This window comes from Camelus ferus, chromosome 2 (assembly GCF_009834535.1).
Source record: "Camelus ferus isolate YT-003-E chromosome 2, BCGSAC_Cfer_1.0, whole genome shotgun sequence".
NCBI lineage: Eukaryota > Metazoa > Chordata > Mammalia > Artiodactyla > Camelidae > Camelus > Camelus ferus.
The window spans coordinates 29322699-29330342 of record NC_045697.1 but is presented as its reverse complement, the minus strand read 5'-3'; the positions used below and the strand labels follow the sequence as shown (position 1 = coordinate 29330342).

Below are 7644 nucleotides of genomic sequence, written 5' to 3'. Positions count from 1 at the left end.
GAGTTATTCCTCCAGCCTCTTTCTTTCTCTTCAGTAATGCTTTGGCAATTCTAGGTCTTTGATGGTTCCATATAAATTTTATTATGATTTTTTCTAGTTCTGTGAAATATGTCCTGGGTAATTGGATAGGGATTGCATTAAATCTGTAGATTGCCTTGGGCAGTGTGACCATTTTAACAATATTGATTATTCCAATCCAAGAGCATGGAATATCTTTCCATTTTTTAAAGTCTTCTTTAATTTCCTTCATCAATGGTTTATAGTTTTCTGTGTATAATTCTTTCACCTCCTTGGTTAGATTTATTCCCAGATATTTTATTACTTTGGGTGCTATTTTAAAGGGGATTGTTTCTTTACTTTCTTCTTCTGTTGATTTATCGTTAGTGTAAAGAAATGCAACTGATTTTTGAACGTTAATTTTGTAACCTGCTACCTTGCTGAATTCTTCAATCAGCTCTAGTAGCTTTTGTGTGGACCTTTTAGGGTTTTCTATATATAGTAACATGTCATCAGCATATAATGACACTTTTACCTCTTCTTTTCCAATTTGGGTCCCTTTTATTTCTTTCTCTTGCCTGACTGCTGTGGCTAGGACTTCCAGGACTATGTTGAATAGGAGTGGTGATAGTGGGCATCCTTGTCTTGTCCCAGATTTTAGTGGGAAGCTTTTGAGTTTTTCACTGTTGAGTACTATGCTGGCTGTAGGTTTGTCATATATAGCTTTTATTATGTTGAGATATGTTCCCTCTATACCCACTTTGGCGAGCGTTTTTATCATAAATGGGTGTTGAATTTTATCAGATGCTTTTTCTGCATCGATTGAGATGATCATGTGGTTTTTGTCCTTTCTCTTGTTGATGTGATGTATTACACTGATTGATTTGCGTATGTTGAACCAGCCTTGTGTCCCTGGGATGAACCCCACTTGGTCATGATGTATAATCTTTTTTATGTGTTGTTGGATTCTATTTGCTAAAATTTTGGTGAGGATTTTGGCGTCTATGTTCATCAGTGATATTGGCCTATAATTCTCTTTTTTTGTAGTGTCTTTGCCTGGTTTTGGTATCAGGGTGATGGTGGCTTCATAGAATGAGTTTGGGAGTATTCCCTCCTTTTCAATCGTCTGGAAGAGTTTGAGAAGGACTGGTATGAGTTCTTCTTTGTATGTTTGGTAGAATTCCCCGGTGAAGCCGTCCAGTCCTGGACTTTTATTTGTAGGGAGGTTTTTAATTGCTATTTCTATTTCCTTTCTAGTGATCGGATTGTTCAAGTGTTCAGATTCTTCTTGATTCAGTTTTGGTGGACAGTATGTTTCCAGAAGCTTGTCCATCTCCTCTAGGTTATCCAGTTTGGTTCCATATAGTTTTTCATAATATTCTTGTATGATATTCTGTATTTCTATTTTGTTTGTTGTAATTTCTCCATTTTCCTTTCTTATTTTGCTAATTTGTGCTCTCTTTTTTCTTCTTTGTAAGTTTGGCCAGAGGTTTGTCGATTTTATTTACTTTTTCAAAAAACCAGCTTTTGGTTTGGTTGATTTTTTCTATGGTCTTGTTAATCTCTATTGTATTTAATTCCTCTCTGACCTTTATTATTTCCTTCCTTCTGCTGCTTTTTGGGGCTTTTTGTTCTTCTTTTTCTAATTCATTCAGGTGGTGGGTTAAATTGTTTATTTGAGATTGTTCTTCTTTTTTGAGGAAGGCCTGTATCGCTATAAACTTCCCTCTTAGCACTGCCTTTGCTGTGTCCCATAGGTTTTGAGTGGTTGTTGGAATGGTTTTCCTTGTAAACTATTGTATTTCCTGTTACTGCAGATGTTAGCAGAGGTTATAGGAATTGTCTGGATGTCGTAGGATCAGCAAACCACAGCACACAAGCCAAATCTGTCTCACCACCTGTTTCTGACACAAAGCCATACACATTTTTTACCATATTCTGTATGGTGCTTTCATGCTACAGTGGCATAATGGAGCAGTTGTGACAGAGACCGTGCCCTTTAAAGCCTAAAATATTTACTATCTGGCCCTTTACAGAAAAAAAATTGACAAACTCTGTTTTAAAGCATCAGATATGGCTGAGGTGTCAAAATGACTCTTTGATCCCTTCCCAACTTGAGATTCAATGAGTCTGTGAAAACAGGGAATAAGTTTTGTTATCTAATGAGAATTTTGTATCTTCCTCTATCACATATCTGTGTTTATTTTAATATAATATTCTCCTTCCCACTTCAATTCTTTGGGTAAAGATAATCCTCCCCGCGTACTCCTGTACGTGTCCTTTAGTTTTGCGTTTTTCCTCTCCGCTACCATGTCCTCCTTGTGATGCAGTACCAACTCCTACTACTTCATCTACTCTCCTTTTTTTTTCTTTCCCCTTTCCCTCCCCTCTGTCTCTTCTCCCTTTCTCTTCTTTCCCCCGTCTTTCCCCCTACTTCTCTTTGCCGTCCTTCTCCTCCCTCTCTGTCTGCTCTTTTATTCAAAAATTATTTATAAACACCATACAAGGCAGTATTTTAAACCTTGGGGCTATAGCAGTAATAGGACAGTCTCTGCCATCACAAAACTTATATTGGTACCCCGATTTGAAAAGTACAGCCATTGTATGTTCCCAGATCACAAACAAGTGATTGTCACCAAAAAGGGTTTCAGAGAATCCAAAGAAAGATATGCTCACCAGCTTTCACAATGTGAGAAAACCGAGTGATCATTCCCCAGTAACTCAGGCTGGCTTTCACAGCCATGTCAACTGGCTGTTAATCTAAAGTGGGCAAACATCCTGATGACAAACATTTTTAATCTTCAACTAGAATGAGAGTGAGAAAAGATGGGGCACCACTGTCCCCAAAGAACAACTGCAGTGCCACATGTGATTGTGTGTACGTGCCATATCAAAGTGCCCTCACCTCTAATTGCTGAAAGAGATTTTCTTTTGAGGATGAAAGGTACAGTTACTGAACAGGCATTTGACAACATGAAGTAAATTATGTTTCAGGAGCCACCAATGCCCCACAGCCAATCTTCCTAATTTTATTGAAAATTGAAAATAGCTTCTGCTTCAGTCTCCATACAAAACATCTACACTCTAATTTTCCATTAATTAATTTTTTAAAACAAAGTCTTCTTTGGGAGAATGTACTTTATTATTTTCTTTCTTTCTTTCTTTCTTTCTTTCTTTCTTCCTTTCTTCCTTTCTTCCTTTCTTCCTTTCTTCCTTTCTTCCTTTCTTCCTTTCTTCCTTTCTTCCTTTCTTCCTTTCTTTCTTTTTTCTTTCTTTTTGCTGTTAGGAACTTGAATTTAATAGAGGAGTAGTATAAATTATTATTCTGGAAAATAAGCAATGCTAGTTATGGAAAATTCTGTAACTGCGATCCATTTAACCTAATAATTTAACAGTGTATTTAACAGTGTTTTTATCTCTAAATTGAGCTTTGTGTTCTGGCTGTTAAATTCTAGCTTACAGAAAACTTCTAAAATGGAATTGCTACAAAGCTCTCCAGTTGTTTCAAACACAGGGACCTACTGTTTGGCAAACCTGCTTGACTTTGTTTCTTTGTTCTCTTCTTGAATCCTGCTGCTGTCTGTTCTATTTCTCTGGGTATGCAGTTTATAGTTAAAATGCTTTCAAATTGAAACGTATGTTCAGGAAAGGTATTAAATAAGTCTGATGAGTAACTACCTTGACATTACATTGCTTCAAATAAACTTTCTAACGTCAGCTACTTAATAAGAAAATAGCTCTAATCTTACTTATTACTATTTTCTACTTTATTTGAACAAAACAACTTAAAAATTTACTATGTTTCTGAAAATATATCATATTATAGGTTTATCAAAATTCCTCTTACCTGCTGAAAATATTACAGATAGATTATCTACAGATAAATGTTAAGCAAATGAGGGGGGAGGCTAAAAGCTCAGTGGTAGAGCACCTGCTTTAGCACGCAAGAGGTCATGGGTTCAATCCCCAGTATCTCCATTAAAAAAAAAAGTTTAAGCAAATGCTATGAAAATTTACTGAGTTGAATGTAACATACAAGGGAAATTTATGTTGTATTTTTACTTATTACCCTCAAGACAGGAAAATTTCTGATTAACTTTGTTAAGTTGAACTGTATTTGCTGTCAGTTCTTATTTAATAAGTTTGATTACTTGAAAATTGTCATTTTCCACTACTTAAATCTATAATCTTTTGTCATACTTCTGTATACATGATGGTAGGTAATGTGTATAATTACACATGAAAAAATTTAAATATTAGTGTAGGCACCATATATAAAAAATGGATAAAATGGACTTCATCAAAAGTTTAAATATATATATTATCAAAAGTAAAAACTTTAATGATATAAAGGACACTGTCAAGAAAATGAAAAGACAACCCACAGAATGGGGGAAAATATTTTCAAATCATATATTGATAAAGAACTTGTATCCAGAAATTATAAAGAACTTTTGCAACTCAATGATAAAAAAAAAGTCAAATATCCCAATTAAAAAAATAGGCAAAGGATCTGAATAGACATTTCTCCAAAGAAAACACACAAACAGCTAATAAACACATGAAAAGATGCTCAACATTGTTAGTCATTATGGGAATGCAAATCAAGACCACAATGAGATACCACTTCACACCTACTAGGATGATTATAATAAATAATAATAAGGAAAATAACAAGTGTTGGTGAGAACATAGAGAAATTGGAACCCTTTACATTGCTGGTGGGAATGAAAATGGTGCAGTTGCTTTGGAAAACAGATTGGTAGTTCCTCAAGAACTAAAACACTAAAAAAAATTACCTAAAAAAAAAGATATTGTTTTGGTTGTATCACTTAAATTATGGCTTAAACTATATTGAAATAAAGCCATAACATACCTCCCCCCAAAAAAACCCTAAAACATAAAATTATCATTTTACTCAGCAATTTCATTCCTATATTTATATACCCAAGAAAACTGAAAAAAAAAAAAAAAAAAAAAAGGTGTCCAAACAAAAACTTGTATATAAATGTCCATGGCAGCACTATTCACAATAGCCAAAAAGTGGAAACAATCCAAATGTTCATCAGTAGATGAACAAATAAACAAAATGTGTCTATCTATACAATGAAATATTATTCAACCTATAAAAAAGAATCAAGGACTGATACTTAATACAACATGGATGAAATTTGCAAACATTATCCTAAGGGAGAACAATCAGACACAAAGGCCACCCATTGTATGATTCCATTTATATGAAATGTTCAGAATAGGAAAATCCATAGAAACAAAAAATAGACTAGTGGTTGCCTGGGGTTGGGGGGAAGGAAGAATTAAGAATGACTGTTAATGGATACGGGGTTTCTTTTTGGGGTGATTAAAATGTTCTGGAATTAGTGACAGTGATTGTACAACTTTGTTTCACCAAACCCCACTGAGTTGTACACTTCAGAAAGTTGAATTTTAAGCAGTTGAATTATATCTTAAGGAAAAAGTTGTATGAGGAAAAAAATGCTAGTGTATAGCTCAAACCCACATAGACTGTGCAAATAAATTAATTTTGTCTGATTCAAAAACAAAGGTGACATCAGAGTAATTCTTTATAATGATGTTTACATTGTATATATATAAAATATTAAGTATTAAGGTATAATTTGTTTACCAAACTCATGTTAACCTGGGGAAAAAATAAATTAGCAGTTTATGAAAATTAGAAGGAAAGAGGCAGTTGGTGGTTCCAACAAAATATTTTCCACTTGATAATAATTTTCATAACCATATTAACAACTATTTATTAAACCTTTACCATTTGTAAGAGAATATAGTGTGCATTTTGATAGATTATCTGCTATAAGACCAGCACTGTTCTAGGCTCCATGGGGCTTGTGTGAGAATGGAATGACAGTCCTTGCTTGAAATCTGGTTCAGAAAGCAGGACTAAAGTAGCTGAAGCAGTTAGGGAGCAAGTGTATATATTTTAGGGCTGAATGCTATGTAAAGATTCCTAGAATTGCAATGCTGAATGTTCCTTAGTTCCTCAAACTTCTCTTTTTGCAGGTCCTAACTTCAGGAAATAAGTGCTGTAGAATTCTGAAAAGGGGCAAACACATCAATCCATTCAATAGATATTCAGTGAACTCACTATGTGCCAGACATCAATAAATGAAATTATTACAAAAATGAAAATAAGACACAATTTAACTGTGTGCATCTAGCATTATGGGAAGGAAATAAGAGAGATTTTAATAATCTTATCAGATAGTCTTTTTCATTGTTGAACTTCTCCAGTTCAGTCCTACCTGTGATATCATACTAATAATCAGAATGAAGAAGCAATGAAATCTGTGGTTAGGAAACACAAGTGTTTCTCAAGGGACCCATGTATTCACATACATATATATTTTAATTTTTCTGTTGTCAAAGAGATTTTCATATTGGATGCAATAAACATTTAAAGCAGAATTTAATGCTATTTTCAGGGTAGATAACATGAGATTAAGCTACCATTTAACTCTACCATTAATTTTTTTTTCCCCCCAGAAAGAACATAATGAATTCTGGATTCTGTCGTCAGAAATCGACAAGGTCCTCACTTTTAGTTACTAGCTGTGTAAACTTGGGCAAGTCACTTAATCTCTCAGCTTCAATTTTCTCATGTGTAAAAGGTAGGTAACAATATTTCCTACCTTGTTCAGTTGCCCGGAGTTCAAGGGTAATGTAAATAATGGTCTTGGCATTGTATCTGATACTTCATAGTCTTCAATTAGTATTAACTATGATATTGAGGGGGAGAGGTTAATTAACCTGCCTTTTTCTCCAATTACAATTCACAAAGCAGCCTTGGAGTTTTTGGAAATGGTGGATGTATTTTTCCCCTACAATAATGTCTGTTATATTTTTAGTATTACTTTTCATTACATATTTCTGAAAATAAAAACTAAAGTCTACAAAAAGTCTTAATTAAAAGGCAGGCTTGAGTGGGAACAATAAAACATTCTATGTACAACAAGTTTTAAAAAGGCTAACTTGCAGGGACCCAAGTTCCTTGAGATCAGAGCGGAAAAAACCCCTGTTTAAGGAACAGAGAGGATCCCAGGCAGAAGGCAGGGACCTGAGGAGCCAGCCGTGGCAGAACAGGGGTTTCTTTGAAGCATAATAAGAGGTTTTTCTTCTGGCAACAGACACCAACAGTTGTGAAATTGGAAATTCTATAAATTTATCCCCCACCCCCCCAAAAAAAAGTAGATGAGAAACTGAGCAATGCATGCTTTATTAAAAACTGCAGGTCATCTTATGGACTGCGTCCTTGACTGAGTAGGCATCCTTTCAGAGTTAGGAAAAATAAGACACAAGAGTGTTTTTGCTGTGAGTCAGTAACTTAGTACTTTTATTTTAAAAGTTAGTAGTAGGTCCAGGCTCAACAATTCTCACTGTGAGCTTGCTGAGGGAGATGAATTCCAAAGAGACAGAAAGTAGATTAGTGTTTGCCAGGATCTGGGGGTAGGAAGTGGATGGGGAGTGACTGTTAATGGATGTGGGGTATCATGATTAAAATCAATGGGGTGAAGAGAATAGACATGGTTCCTGCCCTCATGGAGATTAGTATCTATGAGGGAGACAGACAAGCAAAACAATCATTGCAGGACAGTATGTTAAATTCAATAG

General features: G+C 34.8%; 1 protein-coding gene across 2 annotated transcripts in view; it reads left to right on the top strand.

The window, feature by feature from the left end:
• Nucleotides 1-6519: 6519 nt before the first annotated feature.
• Nucleotides 6520-7644, top strand: part of RBM47 (RNA binding motif protein 47) — a 214140-nt gene continuing 213015 nt past the window's right edge. Inside the window, exon 1 of one of the 2 annotated variants that reach the window (XM_032496501.1) lies at nucleotides 6520-6644. The gene's annotated coding sequence lies outside the window, so the exon portion shown is untranslated. The remainder of the gene's footprint in view (nucleotides 6645-7644) is intronic. The other variant, XM_032496527.1, reaches the window with a different exon arrangement.